Here is a 17,685-nt window from a genome sequence, read left to right as displayed (position 1 = left end):
TTTAAGAAATTTGTCAAATAGTGTGCAGGTTGCATCCTTATATTCAAGCAGCCAAAGTCCATGTCAAGACAAAATACTGTTTACACTTTTCTTGTGCAGATTGAATTTTTTGTTTCTAAGTTTAGCCAGCATAAATACGTAGTAAAACTGTTACAAATTAGTGCTTTAAATATCTGTTTTCAAAAGAGTCTCTCATTTCTTCAGGGAATGCTTAGGAGTGAAAGAACTTTCCAGCTGTTAGCTTTGAGCTATCAAATATGATTTATAAAGCTGTTTTTAATACAGTCCACGTGATCTTTACTATCAGTTTGCCATGAGGCGCAGGAAAGGTAAAACACATACCTAACTTTATTAAGTAGTTTATTCTTTAATAGGACACCATAATATATTTCTTTTTTTTCAAGGACCAATAAACAAATGTAAAAAACAGATTTACAATACTGCCACTGGTTACTTTCAGAAGTATATTTAAAATGCATTATCGTAGACATTTGTGAGGCAATGCTTATTATATATGAAGTTGGGCTGTAAAAAGTAGTAGTTAAGACAGGACAAGGGGTAGGCAAGCCATGTGCTAAGTCAGAAAATGAAATATACTGTACGCTTTCTAGTAAGTAGGTGCAGATATTCACCAGAATTTTTCCTTTCTAGTATAAAGCTTAAAGGGAATCTGTCAGCAGGTTTTTCCATGTAATCGGATAGCAGCATTATGTAGGGACAGAGACACTGATGTATCACTTAGTTTATAGGATTTATTGGGTGATATATATGATAGAGATCAGTTGTTGACCTGTATATAAATATGCGTAACCCCCCGCTCTCACCACAGCGTTCTGTGTACAATGTATAGTGACCGATAGCTGCTAATCACTGCTGGGGATGTGGTTGGACTATGATACAAGAGGCCAGTCATCCTGTAGTGATAATCTCCTGCTGATAAATCACTGATTGTAATGAAACAGCAAAACATCTGCCAAGTAAGTGAGACATCTCTTTAACCACGGTCTCTGTTCCTACATAAACTTGGTTTTAGATTACTTAGCAAAAAAACATGATGGATTCCTTTAATAAATCTGTTTAAAAGTTGTCAATATTGCACACTCCTGGTTCTCCATGCCTGTTTCAAGCTGAAGATGAAATGATCTCTAAAATGCCTAAAGTTAAAGATGATACATTTCCTTTGTATTTTAGGCAAAAAAAATATTTTCATCTTTTACATTTTAAAAATTGCAAAAAGACAAATTGGTAGATACAATAGTTTTGGCACCCTGCATGGTTAGTATCTAGTAGCACCCCCTTTTGCAAGTATCACGGCTTGCAAACACTTTTTGTAGCCAGCCATGAGCCCTTCAATTTTTGTTTGAGGAATCCATTCTTCCTTAGAAAATTCTTCCAGTTCTGTGGGATTCCTGGGTTGTGTTGCATGCACTGCTATTTTGAGGTCTAGCCACAGATTTTCATTGATGTTCAGATCAGGGGACTGTGAGGGTCATTGTAAAACCTTCAGCTTGCAGCTTTTGAGGTCGTCTATTTCGACATGTGTTAGGATCATTATGTATTTATAGAAGCCATTCTCTTTTCAATTTCAGCTTTTTTACAGATGGCGTTATGTTTAGATGAAGAATTTGGTGAAATTTCATTAAATCCATTCTTCCTTCTGCCCGTGAAATGTTCACCGTGCCATTGGCTGCAAAACCACCCCAAAGCACGATAGATTAAACCCTTGCTTAATGGTTGGAGAGATGCTCTTTTCCTGAAATTCTGTGCCATTTTTTCTTTACACATACCTTTGATGATTGTGGCCAAAGAGTTCTATTTTTTTTTTTTTACACTACACAGAAAATAAAATTTATTCTTCTGGGTGGTCCTGGGAATAGGGTGTGAGGGTAACTAACCACTACAGGACGGGGGGCAGCGGGCACCCCAGGTGATGAGCAGTTTGTAGGCAGACTGTTCAGTAGTTCAGATAATGTGGATCTCTGGCGGCCAGTGGCGATCACGGAGATTGCTGGCTGTGCGCTACTGCCACGTCTGGCAAATGTCCTGGCGGCAGCGGCTGAAGAGTCCCCACCTCTGGAGAAGCCAAGTGACTTATAGGTTGTCCGGCTGGCTGGAAATGAGCTCCTGGCTCCGGGAACACAGCGACCGGCAGTGGCTGCTTCTTCTGTTCCATCTGCTGCACGACCTGCTGCAGCTCCTGCCGCTGCGCCTGGATGTGCTGGTGCTGTGTCTGCAGCTCCTCCTGCTGGCGCTCCAGGTCTTCCTTCTTCTTCTTCAGCTCATCTTCTGTCTTAGAAATATGGTTCTCAAACTCCTGCAGCTCCTCCTCGGTGTAAATCTGCTGCTCATCCAGAGTCTCCCAGCTGTCTGGCTCCAGGAACTCCCTCTTCTCCGTTGCTCACAGGAATTCTTCTAGATTTATCAGTCGATCCTTATCCACATCCACCTCGTTCATCACGTGCTCCCTCATCCGTAATCGCTCCTCCTCCATCTCCACCATGTCGTCCTCCTCATTTTTGGGGTTGTACTCTTTCTCCAACGGGTGGTTAAGAGGAGAGTTGAGCGATACCGTCCGATACTTCAAAGTATCGGATCGGAATGGATCGGCCGATCTTAAAAAAAAGTATCGGTATCGCCGATTCCGATACCGGAAGTCCCATTCAAGTCTATGGGACTTCCGGTATCGGAATAAGAAAAACCCTGTTTTTGCCTTGTACAGCCTCTCTGGGGTCTGTACGGGCCTTTCGGGGGGCTGTGCCGGCCTGCCAGGGGGTCTGTGCAGGCTCCGGTGGTCTGTGCCGGCCTGCCGAGGGGCTGTGCCGGCCTGCCGGTGGTCTGTGCAGGCTCCGGTGGGCTGTGCCGGCCTGCCGGGGGGCTGTGCCGGCCTGCCGGTGGTCTGTGCAGGCTCCGGTGGGCTGTGCCGGCCTGCCGGGGGGCTGTGCCGGCCTGCCGGTGGTCTGTGCAGGCTTCGGGGGTCTGTGCAGGCATCGTCCGATGGGACTACAAGTCCCATCGGGCGATGCCTGCTACCATGACAGTGATTGACACATTAGCCAATGATGGGACAGTAGTAGTCCCATCATCCGGCTAATGTGTTGAATGTGAAAAAAAAAAAAAAAAATTACATGCTACATACATGCTACATACATACAACATGCATACTACATACATGCTACATTCATACTACATACTACATACATGCTACATTCATACTACATATATACTACATGCAACATACATACTACATATATACTACATGCATGCAACATGCATACTACATATATACTACATGCTACATACATACTACATATATGCTACATACATACTACATATATACTACATGCATGCTACATACATACTGCATGCTACATACATACTACATGCTACATACATACTACATATATGCTACATACATACTACATATATACTACATGCATGCTACATACATACTGCATGCTACATACATACTACATGCTACATACATACCACATATATACTACATACATACTACATGCATGCTACATGCTACATACATACCACATACATACTACATACATACTACATGCATGCTACATACATACTACATGCTACATACATACTACATATATACTACATGCATGCTACATACATACTACATGCTACATACATACCACATACATACTACATACATACTACATGCATGCTACATACATACTACATGCTACATACATACCACATACATACTACATATATACTACATGCATGCTACATACATACTGCATGCTACATGCATGCTACATACATACTACATACATACTACATACTACATGCTACATACATACCACATATATACTACATACATACTACATACAATACATTCATACAATACATACATAGACATACAGTACATATAACATAGAGTAACATACTTACCAATACTTGTCACATTGTTCCCCGAAGCCATTGTCTTTTACGGAATAAATATTAACATAACAAACCACAAAAATACTCACCCACGATCCGAAGCAGTCCACGAGTGTGTCCCACGACGATCTTGGGTAGAGAACTGCAGCATCAGCTATGAATGTATTGTATGTAGTATGTATGTAGTATATATGTGGTATGTATGTAGCATGTAGTATGTATGTAGTATGTATGTGGTATGTATGTAGCATGTAGTATGTATGTAGCATGCATGTAGTATATATGTAGTATGTATGTAGCATGTAGTATGTATGTAGCATGCATGTAGTATGTATGTAGTATGTGTGTAGTATGTATGTAGTATGTATGTAGCATGTAGTATGTATGTAGCATGCATGTAGTATATATGTAGTATGTATGTAGCATGCATGTAGTATGTATGTAGTATGTATGTAGTATATATGTAGTATGTATGTAGCATGTAGTATGTATGTAGCATGCATGTAGTATATATGTGTTATGTATGTAGCATGCATGTAGTATGTATGTAGTATGTATGTAGTATGTATGTAGCATGTAGTATGTATGTAGCATGTATGTAGTATATATGTAGTATGTATGTAGCATGTAGTATGTATGTAGCATGCATGTAGTATGTATGTAGTATGTATGTAGCATGCATGTAGTATGTATGTAGTATATATGTGGTATGTATGTAGTATGTATGTAGTATGTATGTAGCATGCAGTATGTATGTAGCATGCATGTAGTATATATGTAGTATGTATGTAGCATGTAGTATGTATGTAGCATGCATGTAGTATATATGTAGTATGTATGTAGCATGTAGTATGTATGTAGCATGCATGTAGTATGTATGTAGTATGTATGTAGTATTTTTTTTTTTTTTTTAACATTTAACACATTAGCCGGATGATGGGACTACTACTGTCCCATCATTGGCTAATGTGTCAATCACTGTCATGGTAGCAGGCATCGCCAGATGGGACTTGTAGTCCCATCGGACGATGCTTGCACAGACCCCCAGACATCAGCACAGCCCCCCGGCAGGCCGGCACAGCCCCCCGGCAGGCCGGTACAGACCCCCACAGGGTGCACAGACCACCGGCAGGCCGGCACAGCCCCCCGGCAGGCCGGTACAGACCCCCACAGGGTGCACAGACCACCGGCAGGCCGGCACAGCCCCCCGGCAGGCCGGTACAGACCCCGGGCAGTCCACACAGCCCCCCGGCAGGCCGGCAGAGACCCCCGGAAGGCCCGAAATGACGGCGCATCATGATGCGCACACACCGCGCATCATGATGACGTCATTTCGGCTGTCAATCAACTTTGAACTTCCGATTCTGATGCCGACTTCCGATATTGAAAAAATATCGGAAGTCGGTATCGGAATTCCGATACAGCAAGTATCGGCCGATACCCGATACTTGTGGTATCGGAATGCTCAACACTAGTTAAGAGTTCTATTTTAACCTCATTAGTCCACAGGACTTGTTTTCAAAATTCATCAGGCCTGTTTAGATGTTCTTTTGCATTCTTCTGATTCTGAATTTTATGGTAAGGACGCAGGAGAGGTTTTCTTCTGATGACATTTCCATGAAGGCCATATTTGTGCAGGTGACTCTGAACAGTAGAACAATGTGCTACAACTCCAGAGTCTGCTAAATCCTTCTGAAGGTCTTTTGCAGTAAAGCTGAGGTTCTCATTTGCCTCTTTAGCAATGTTATGAGCAGCCCTCACTGAAATTTTGCTTGGTCTTTCAGATCTTATCTTGACCTCCACTGTTCCTCTTAACTGCTGTTTCTTAATTACATTTTGAAAAATAAAAAAAAGGAAAGGACAACTTGAAAATGTTTTGCTATCTTTGTATAGCCTTCTCCTGCTTTGTGGGCCTCCACCATTTTCATTTTCAGAATGCTAGGCAGCTGCTTAGCTGCTGCTTTTTGGGAAAAGGTTAGAGGAAGCTGAGTTTTTATAAAGATGGGAAATTTGCATCACCTGGCCTTTCCTAACAATGATAGTGAATAAGATATAAGCTTAACAAGCTATTTAATGTTGGAGACCATTGTCAAAGCTATCTGAGCACACACGTCTCTAAAGATGCCCCTAGGTATTAACCATGCAAGGTGCCCAAACTTTTGCATTGGCCCATTTCCTTTTTGTAATTTTTAAAATGTAAAAAATTATAATATGTATATAAATGTATATGTATAGTCACTGGTAGAGTACTGGAGGGGAGATATGTGTCACTACGCTTAATGGCGTAATTGATGTGAAACCCAGAGTATTTTCCTCCAGCACACTAAGTTTTGTGAGGATTAAGCTAATTTGCCTAAATGGGCTAGCTTTTATTCGGAGAGCCACAAAATGGGTGGAAGGATGTCTACCTTATCTCCACCTGCAGAGTCGGCACCGCCATGTTCTGATAGGACCTGTGTGATGTCACAGTCATGTATTCAGTCACATGGTCTGGGGCTTAAATAGCTGGGCTCCAGAGGCAGTCTTTGCTCAGCAGAACTGGACGGAGGATCTCCAGTGGTTTGTGTCCTGAGGACCTGAGGAGAAAAGACTGAACCTGTGTTGCTGCAGAGTGGGCTGCTACCCACAAACGTATGCACTCTGTTACAGCATTTTTGTTTTCTTTGTTGCCTTCCTGTTTTTGCCTGAAGGGCTGAGATTACTTTCCCCTTCATGTTGGTTTATGCTGCCATATAATAAACCAACTGAAGATTTAAAGAGACAGTGTTCCTGTTTGTACCGCTGAGTGAGTTGAACTACCACAAGATATATACTGTATATACTGCTCAAAGAAATAAAGGGAACACAAACAGCCTGTTGCAAATGAAATAGTGTTCCCTTTATTTTTATTGGCCATTTCTTCAGGCTTAATAAACAGACGTTTGTGGCAGACCAGATGTTAGGATCCAACTGTAGTGAAACAGCAAAAGTGATGTGTGGACAGCGAGAGCCTCCTCTATCAAAGGGATTGGATGTCACTGTAGCTATTGAGTGAGGTGTCTGTGGAGTGTAACTATTGGATAACAAGAAGTTTGTTCTCCAGCCAGTGCTTATTGCCTGTTTAGCTACACTAATCCAGAAAAACATCATTTGTATTTACTTTTCTATCTAATCTACTTTGCTCTATATAATCCATAAAACTTTTTCCACTCAATACTTTAATCGTCTTGATTAATAGGTGTTTAAACATGCTTTATGAGTTAACAGATGATACTTGTAGCAGTATGTTACATTTTTCTACTGGATATTGTATAACAATTTCCAGATGTTCTCTGGTCCCCTGTGAGAGAGAGGATAACTGTGACGTCCAAAATATGTTGTTTGTGTTGTACATTTTTTTCAGAATCTGCTGAAATAAATTAGTTTCTGACATAAATGCTTAAATTGTTACTTGCTGTGTAGGTGAGATTTATTAAAAAAAACTCAGTAAAAAAAATTGCCATAAAATGTGGAGAAAATATGTCTCTAATATCTTCACATATGTCTCTGATATCTTCACGTATGTCTCTAGATTGTATGGGCAAGAACCAACTAAATAAGCCTTTATTGAAATATTGTAATTTCCATTAAAGGCATAATCAATTGTTAGGCTGTGTGCACACGCTGCGGATTAGATGCGAATTCATCCGCGCGGATTTTGTAAAATCCGCAGGTGAAACCGCAGGTCAAAAGACCTGCGGTTTTACCTGCGGATTGCTCTGCGGTTTTGCCCTGCGGTTTATCATCTCCTCAATAGAGGAGATGACAAACCGCAGGAGAATCCGCAGAAAGAATTGACATGTCAATTCTTTCTGCGGATTGAAAACCGCAGATAATCCGCGCGGAAAATTCTGCACCGTCTGCACTGCGGTTTTTGATTCCCATAGGGAATCATGGTACTGTACACCGCAGCAGAAACTGCTGCGGGTCCGCAGTGGCCAAAACCACTGCGGAACCGCAGCAAAATCCGCAACGTGTGCACACAGCCTTAGGCGTCAGGTTTCTGCATCTGCTCTGCAGGAATCCAGAGCCTCACATTCTGCGGTCTCCTGCTGTCTATCTACTGCAGAGGAGATTGCTTTGCAGCAGATCGCTCCAGAGACTAAGTCCCTCTGTTCTCCTACTGGGCATGCTCACGAAACGATCTCCCATTGGAGATCGGGAGTCATGTGCCCAGGTCCTGCTCCAGATCTCAGTGGTCCATCTTGGAGATCTGGAAGCTTCTGGAAGGTCCCGGCTATAAAAAGCGTGCATGACCGTTCGGCCATGCGCTAGTATAGTCTCTAGTTGCTACTGTGTGAATGATGATGGATGTATGAACCTGCGAATGACTCATTAAGATCCCCTTCCTCTGATATTACGAATGTGTACAGGGACTTAGATTAGAGTCAGCGCCAGCGCGTGGCAAGCCTCAAGCCACTACAGCATCATCCACAGTGCTAGCATCCGACATTGCGCCTGCTTCCTTGCTTTGTTGACTAGCGGCAGTGTTCTACGCCGCGCCGCAGTTGCAGCGCTCTTTGGCGTCCGCAGTAACGACGCCGCATGCATGGTAGGTCTAGACAAATGCAGCTCCTCTGTCTTGGGTTCTGATCCTGTGACCAGATACCGTGTGTGCATTTACCTGAGACCTGTGACACTAACACGCTCAGCCTTTTGTGTTTACCTCTGCTGACATCTCTGTGAGCAAACAGAGATTGCTTACCGCACTTGGGTGACGTTCAACCCGCGTGCGCATTTCCGCCATATGCTCGTCTGTCACTATTTAGCAGCAGTGTTCACACCTTCTGCACGGTGGACCCCGAGTAGCGAACACACTTTATTATTAAATTTATTTAGTGCGTTCCGCCGTTCCTAACATCAATAATGTCATCAATTGTCACAATCATATTTCCAATTCCCCAACAAATCCTTTTCAAACTACAGTATTAACATTGACCTACAAAGTTGTCCAAACTCTGTCTCCTCCATAGATCTCCTAATTAATCTGAAATCTTCCCAAACGTAATCTTTGGTCCTCCTAAAGGCCTCGTAACACATAAAGATGCACCAGCGATCCCAACAATGACCTTGTCAGGATCGCTGGTGCATCGCTACATGATCGCTGGTGAGCTGCCAAACAGGCAGCTTCACCAGCGATCAGCACCAGTGAGGACTCTGGTGTGGGGAAGGTGACCTGACGGATGGACTTGTCAGTAGGGAAAAGGGACGGTTTGTGCACTTTAGACAGGTGTTTGTAATGACAGAAGGGAAACAGCTGGGAAAAAGTGTAGAATGAGTGCAGTACCTTACTTTGACCACAAGATGGCAGGGGGGAGCGTGAGTACAGGACTTGACAGCAGCTTATGGCTTTAGAAACCGTTAGTCATGGGGGGCGGGGAGACAGCAGCCCAGGAAGGTTATAAATAGGACAGGAGAGGGTTCCAGAAAGTTCCAGTCCCGGGAGGAGCTTGACAGGAGAGGAGACAGTGAAGGAGTATGAACAGTAGTGGAGAGCTCAGCTAGGGAACTGAGGAGAAAAGAAGTCAGAGGGTGGCCCTGACACGAAGAACCGCAGAACAGACGAGGCCCAGGGGGTACCAAATTGATGACGATCTCGGACCGGTGAAACGCTGGCGGTAGATAGGCCAAGGGCAGCCCCAGTGAAAGAGCCGTGAGGAACGTCACTATGACAAAAGGAAGGTGCAAGTACCCAGGCCTGAATACGGAGAGCTGTGGAGGTGCTGCGGTTTATTGCTGCAGTTGTCAGGAGGACGGCCAATAAACTCAGACCTGTTGTACCCGAAATCTGCCTCAGTCTCGTGCCTGTGTTGTCTGTTTGCGGTAAACAGGGGACCACCCCCCCAAGCTGGGCCACCTTCCTACACTGGTATCTAAGGTAAATATCGGGTTACTAAGCAGCACGCGTCACTTAGTTACCCGATGTGTACCTTAGAAACCTGCGTGGTCGTGCTGGGAGCTGACCTTCCCGGCAGTGCCCGTACTACCGACTTTGAGCCTGCGCAGACGGGGGCCCTGCTTGACTTCCTCTTGCGTCTAACGCCGGCCTCGGCACTCGGCTATCAACACGCTGACATTTTCCAGCTGATCTCTGGTAATTAGTATCGTCTTACGGTATTTATAAGACGCTCTGACACACACTGGGCACTGCCCCTGATGAAGCCAGGTCCCCTGGCGTAACGCGTCGGGCAGCTCTTGGGCCCCTGCCTCCCTCACTACCCCGTCCATATTCAGCCCGTTTTGGATGTGCCATTCTGTTAGGCACATGTCTCCATTTTCCACGGCTCAGGTTGTATTGGGCAGTCTGTCTTTTTGCACTCTGGATCTATACTTTACATTTTACATTCAGCAGTATGCCATTTGATTGTTTTTCCGCAGTCCTGTAGCTTATGTAGCATTGCTGATATACTTTCATGGGATTCTGCAGGATTGTATTTTACCAATACTGGCATGGTTATATGATTAGAGTGTTATATATTTATTTTGATCTTTTACAGTCTGCTCCAGTGTGGGTTTAAGCAGGGGTCTTTGAAACCCTATTGGGGTTTTTTGTATTTTTCTCATTGCCTCTTGTGCATTTTTAATGTTTTTAATGTTCTCAGTGTGTTTTGCAGTGTCAAAATAAAGGACAATTCTACACTTTATCATAGCTTGGTGATCTCTGTTGTGTACATGCTCTTTCCCCTTTCTTTTGAGTAAAAATGTACCTCCAGTCACAGAGGGGTCGGCTGGTAAGAGAGTACCATTCCCATCAGCCTACGCATGCAGCCGCTAATGACAGCGAGAGTAGGCACAGATGATGGAAGTATTCATCAGCCAGTGCCTGCGATATAAATAAATGAAAGAAATGGCGTGGGTTCCCCTCTATTTCTGATAACCAGCATGGCAAAACTGACAGCTGTGGGCTGCAATCTTTATCATGGATGATTTTCAAGAATAGAGGGGTCCCCACGTCATTTTTTAAAATTGGTTAAATAAATAATAAAAAAAAATGGATGGGGTCCCCCCAATTTTTGACAACTAGCCAAGCTGACAGCGTGGTAAATTTCTCATGTATTCTATGTACTGTACTCCAAAGACTCAAAAAATTCCCTTTTATCCAAACTTGAAAAAATGGGGCAGAAAGTAAATTTCCTGGGATATGTGTTGTCCAGTGAAGGTTCTCTAAGGTCTTGTCTAGTAAAGGACGTCGCAAAGGTCCAAGCTGTTAAAGAGTGGGTAGAAACTAAGCCCCTGAAAGCCTTGCAGTGTTTTTTTGGATTTGAAAATTATTATTTGAAATTTATTAAAAATGTTTCCAAAATTACCAAACCACTGAACGACTTGATGAAGACTAAGACTGATGTACCGTACTTAATTGGAAGCCTGAGGCAATCGTTGCCTTCACTGCATTAAAAGAACATTTTTCATCTGACCCTATATTGGTTCAGCCCAATCTAGAGTGTCCTATTATTGTGTAGGTCGACACTTCTGTGGTTGGCATGGAGCGGTTTTATAGAAAGGTATATTGTTTCTCATTCAATTTCATTTATGTGCATTTTTTCACAAAACTGTTCATGTGCTGAGAGGAATTATGGCATAGTTAGTCAAGGATTGTTGACAATTAAGTGGGCCTTGGAGAAATGGTGCCTCTTCTTCTATGTAAGGGGCATTCATGCACATTTTATTCCAGGTGCATTTTCTTTAAAGTGCCTGGCAGTTGAACATGGCATGAATCTAACAGTCATATCTGTTCTCTTCATAAAGGTATATATTTAATTCATCTGCTGCAGATACTGTATTCTGTAACCTTATTTCGATCTCTGCAAGCATATTTTAATGGTATACATTTCATTCATCTGCTCCATATGTCCTGCAATCTCATTTCCACCTTTGCAATCATATTTTAATGGTATATATTTAATTCATCTTGCTGAGCTGGTCCCTGATGCTGTATGGTCATCCCACTAGCGCAAAGAGTTTTATGATCCATGTTGGCTATAAAACTTGTTTGTTTATCTCTGTATTTATTGTCTCCTGCTGTCTTAATTTAGTTGACAAGTCAAGTTCCTAATATATCTAAGAACAAACCTCCTATATATTCAGACAGAGCTTTGAGGGAGCATTTGTGTAGGGGGAATTTATGCACATTTTATTCCAAGTGCATTTTCTTCAAAGTGCCCTGCAGTTGAACATGGCAGTTAGACAGGGCAGGAGACTGGTAAGGCCTCTTTCACACATCATTTTTTTGCCATCAGTCACAATCCATCGTGCTGACAATCCAGCATGCTGCGATTGTCAGCGTACTACGGCCGTAGTACGCCAATGCAAGTCTATGGGTGCACCAAAAATACGGATTACACACGGACCACACATGTGACTTGCGAGAAATACGCACCCGGTGTCTTTTAGCAAAGCCGGCAATTCAGTGCGCTATACAGTAAACTCACACTGACAGGTTTAATAAAGAAACGAAAGAATAGATAGAATGCATATATATATATGTACTGTATTCTATGTGTCTATATCTATTCTTTGGTTTGTGTTAGAAACCCTGTCATAGGGCTCCATTATATGTCCATTTTGCAAGCCTGCGAGAAAATCTCGCCATACGGATTACATACGGATGCTTACATGCGCAAAATACGCAACCACACCTTGCTTAAGGATGACCTACGGAGCACTGTTTAGGGGCCATTCATCTGTATTACGCATGTAAAATACTGACCGTATTTTGCGTTGGTTAGTGTGACCCCGGCCTTACTGTCGGGGTTCCTCAAGAATCAGTCCTAGGCCCCTTCCTCTTCTCCTTATATACTGTCCCTATTGGACAAACAATCAGTAGATTTGGTCTTCAGTACCATCTCTATGCTGATGACACTAAATTATTATACCTCTACTCCTGACATCATGCCTGCATTATTGCAAAACCCCAGTGATTGTCCGCTGTCTCTAACATTATGTCCTCCCTCTATCTGTAATGGAACTTTTCAAAAACTGATCTCTTTGTGTTTCCACCCTCCACTAACCTACTTCTGCCCAATATTGTCATTTCCATGTGTGGTTCTACCATTACTCCCCAGCAACATGACTGCTGTCTTGTGGTCATACTTGATTCAAGTCTTTCATTCACTCCCTACACCCCATCACTCACTCGCTCTTGACATCTACACCTCCAAAAAATTTCTAGAATTTGACCTTTTCTTACTTTTCGACTCTGCAAAAACTCTTACTGTTGCCTTTATTTATTCTCGTCTGGACTACTGCAACTCTTTACTAATCGGTCTCTCTCTTAATAAGCTCTCCTGTCTCCAATCCTTCCTCAATGCAGAAGCTAATATCAGTTGCACTGGTTACACATTCGCTACAGAGTTCAATATAAACTTATCACTGTACATGTCCTTCATTGCCTCAGTCTACCACCCTACCCATTACCCTTCATTCACCTAATAACATAACATCCTCAATAATCCGAACCTCACTCCCAACCAAGATTTCTCAAATGCTGCACCAATTCTTTGGAATGCACTATCTAGGACAATTTGATTAATCCCCAATACCCACAATTTTAACTGTGCCCTAAAATGCATTTCTTCATACTGGCCTATAACCTCAATAGGTTTCAACCATGCTTACACAGAATTTATACAAAATAAAACTCATGAAATAGGCCTGGACAGAAATGATGGTACCCCTGAAAATAATGTGACAAAAGGGACATGCTAAATCAAGGTGTGCCCACTGATTAGCATCACAGGTGTCTAAAATCTTGGAATCAGTGAGTGGGCCTGTATAGAGGGCTACAGATACTCACTGTGCTGTTTGGTGACATGGTGTGTATCACACTCAACATGGACCAGAGGAAGAGGAGGAAAGAGTTGTCTCACAAGATTAGAAAGAAAATTATAGACAAACATGTTAAAGGTAAAAGTTTTAAGACCATTTCCAAGCAGCCTGATGACTACAGTTGCACATATCATTCAGAAATGTAAGCTCCATGGGACTGTAGCCAACCTCCCTAGGCGTAGCCGCAGAAATAAAATTGATGACAAATCAAAGAGATGGATAATCTGAATGGTAACAAAAGAGCCCAGAAAAACTTCTAAACAGATTAAACGTGAACTTCAAGCTCAAGGCACATCAATGTCAGATCGCACCATCCGTCATTCTATGAGCCAAAATGGACTTCATGGGAGACAACCAAGGAGGACACCATTGTTGAAAAAAAAAAAGCCAGACTGGAATTTGCAAACTACATGTTGACAAGCCACAAAGTTTCTGGGAAAATGTCCTATGGACAGATGAGACAAAAATGGAACAAGGCACATCAGCTCTATGTTCACAGATGGAGAAATGAAGCATATCAAGAAAAGATCACCGTCCCTACTGTGAAACATGAAGGAAGCTCTGTTATGTTCTGGGGCTGCTTTGCTGCATCTGGCACAGTGTGTCTAGAATCTGTGCAGAGTACGATGAAATCTCAAGACTATCAAAGGATTCTAGAGAGAAATGTGCTGCCCATTGTCATAAAGCTTGTCTCAGTCGCAGGTCATGGGTCCTGCAACAGGATAATGACCCAAAACACACAGCTAAAACACCCAAGAATGGCTAAGAGGAATCATTGGACTATTCTGAAGTGGCCTTCTATGAGTCATGATCTAAATCCTATTGAGCATCTTTGGAAAGAGCTGAAACATGTCGTCTGGAAAAGGCAACCTTCAAACACGAAACAACTGGAGCAGTTTGCTCTTGAGGAGTGGGCCAAAATACCTGTCTAGAGGTGCAGAAGTCTCATTGGCAATTATAGGAATCATTTTATTGCAGTGATTGCCTCAAAAGGTTGTGCAACAAAATATTAAGTTAAGGGTACCATCATTTCTGTCCAGGCCTATTTCATGAGTTTTATTTAAAAAAAAAAAATTCTTCGGAAGCATGGTTGAAAAGCAATGTCTGACTTTCATTTGCTCATTTTTATAGATTTTTGATTTAGTATTACTTTTGTCAGATTCAAGTTATTTCTGTCACCATTGTGGGTTTTTCTGTCATTAAACGAGGGGTACCAGCAATTTTCACCACGTGTCCCTGAATTCTACCCCACGGGGACAGTTTCCCCCGGAACCCAGATGACGGCTCCTTTGGTTCCTGCCCGGACACTCGACGGGGGCCGTTACTCCCCCACTTGAGACAAAAAGATGCACAATAACTGTCAAAGTGTAACAGGAGCACTGTTGATGGTAATTTGGCAACTCTAAAGAGAGCAACAATGAACAGTGTTAGCACTAGCTACTCCATTCTCCAGATCCCAGGGGTTACCCTGACCTTATGTTTTTAATAACTATACAGGAATCTGGCTTTAACAGTGACCCCTAAGCTGGGGCCATGGAGTTAGCTGACATTCAGTGGTGTGAACTGGCTAGTAGAATAGACCAGTAGCATGCTCATAACCAGGAGGTCAGTACAATAACAAAGTCAGAAGGCAGGAGAGTAGTCAAAAATGAGCATCTTTTTTTGGTATAAGAGGCAAGTTTACTCTGTGCCCTCCTTAGGTTTTCTCTGATCTCAGACCAGTTTAGTCTTAGTTTGTCTATGGATTTTTAAAACTCATGGATGTCCAATTCGGAAGGCAAAAAGGACCCAAAGTGAGGGTGATGTTCAAGATTGCAGAACAATGGGGGGGGTCTTAATAGATTCATGGTACCGATTGTTTACAGCAAATTCAAATAAAGGCAGATATTCCACCCAGTCAGACTGATGGTCAGACATATAATGCTGAAGAAACTGATCAAGTGTCTGATTAACATGTTGAGTGCCACCATTGGTCTCTGGGTGGTAGGCAGAAGGAAGGGATAATTCTATTTTGATCTTGTTACAGAATGCCTTTCAGAATTTGAAAACAAATTGAGAATTGAAACAATATTTTCTGGAATCCCATGTAGACCTACAATGTTTTTTAATAAACAGCTTATTTAATGTTTGATAGGTAACCTGGACACAGATACAAAATGATGCTGTTTGCTAAATCTGTCTATAACTACACAAATAACAGTTTTCCTTTCTGAGAATTGGAGGTCAACAATAAAATCCATGGAGAGGTGGTTTCATGGACTCTTGGAGTGGGTAAGGATTGGAGGAGTACAGTTGTATGGGTATGGGGCATTTTTGCTCGGACTCAACTCTCACACGCAAGCACATATTCCTTACAGTTGACCACCAAAAACACATGGTCACAGGAAAAAGACACCACTATACCTTCAGCAAGAATAGGAATTGGTTCAGTCTCCTCAGGCTGAGATGGACAGAAACTATGTCATAAGCAGCATTAATCCACTTCAGTTGTTGCATCTCATCACATGACTGCAGCGTGGAAACAGGTAGTGTTTTAAGCTTAGCTGGTATACCCTTGTTTGATCTTGACAATCTCCTCACTTCAGGTTCACCTGATTTTTCTGTTGCTTCTTCAGTGATTGAAAAATCTAACCAAACTTCCACAATCTTTTCCTTGTTAGTTATTTTTAAATTGTGACTGAGATTGTTGTTGCTTCAGCTGGACTACTGGAATGATGTCATGAAACTTGAGTGATATGATATTCTCACCAATCAATACATCTCTGCTTATTGTGACCTTTTAATTTCTGGGTGTAGGACTCTTTATCCTTTCTGGGTTTCATTGTAGCCTACCAGGATACCTTCTTTTGCATGAGATTCCCACTTGGTATGTTTGTATTTGGGAATATGTACAAATACTTTACTTCTGAATAATATTCCTATGTGTTGTAATTCAGACTTTTTTCTGTTCCCTTACTCAAATGGACTTTTCTCAGTAGCTTTAACTGGTAGTCTGTTTTGAAGATTGCAAGCTGTCATGATTGCTTCACCCCAATATGTGGTTGGCAAATCTGCATCAAATAGTATACTTCTTCCATTTTCACAAACCACCTACAAACCCACCTAGGGGCGGGTGTCTAAAACGCCCATAGTAAAGTATATGTGTGTGAATGGTTGTAGGACCTGTGATGGGTCATAGCCATGTTATCCGGTGGGCGTGGCTATGGACCATATAAGGTGGCCAGGGTAGGTCACATGAGTGAATGCTTGGATCCGGTTGGTCCATATGGAAGGTCTCGTCTGGCTGACGTGTCTGCCTTCCTGGGTCCACGTGGAGACATGTGTCTGATAGTTCCCTGGAGGAAATGAACATCTGCACTGAGAAGCAGCCATGAGGTAACCCAGACAGGGGATATAACTGTGAGGCTAGAGAGCCTGCGTACCGGACATAGCAAAGCCTGTGTGACCACAGGATTAACAGAGCAGAGCTCTGTCATGGACGTTATACTGTTGATATGAACTTTCTGTTGCTGTTGCTGGTTTATGCTGCATAATAAACCAAATAGAGTGAGTTATGTTGAGAAACCTGTGCCGGACCTGATTTATCCTCTGCCTAGCGAGTATCCCCTACCTGAATGACAAGCGCTACCTTACAAGTGATAAAAGATGATTTATCAACAACAAGGCATCTTATGTGAGGCATACAGGTAGGACTTTTTTCAGTGGTCTGTAACCTGTATGCCCATATTAATAGTTTATACAGATCAAATGTGATAACAGATTCCCTTTAAGTAATGATATTAGCAATTATAATTACTATTAACTATTTACCTAATGCCTACCTGAATTAAGGATATACTGTATACCTATGCAGAAGATTTGTTCAAGAAATTTCCACAGTGGAATAGGGCTTGCTTAAAACCATGTTTGCCATCTGAAAAGATTAAACCTGGAGACGTG

The 17,685-nt window shown here is 42.4% G+C and overlaps 1 pseudogene; it reads right to left on the bottom strand.

The window, feature by feature from the left end:
• Positions 1-1,895: 1,895 nt before the first annotated feature.
• LOC141072948 (uncharacterized) lies at positions 1,896-6,343 on the bottom strand (annotated as a pseudogene).
• Between the last annotated feature and the right edge of the window lie 11,342 nt (positions 6,344-17,685).

The sequence above is a fragment of the Dendrobates tinctorius genome, unplaced genomic scaffold (genome assembly GCF_039654945.1).
Source record: "Dendrobates tinctorius isolate UK_male_01 unplaced genomic scaffold, ASM3965494v1 ptg000293l, whole genome shotgun sequence".
NCBI classification, from domain to species: domain Eukaryota; kingdom Metazoa; phylum Chordata; class Amphibia; order Anura; family Dendrobatidae; genus Dendrobates; species Dendrobates tinctorius.
This window is presented reverse-complemented; position numbering and strand designations above follow the sequence as displayed.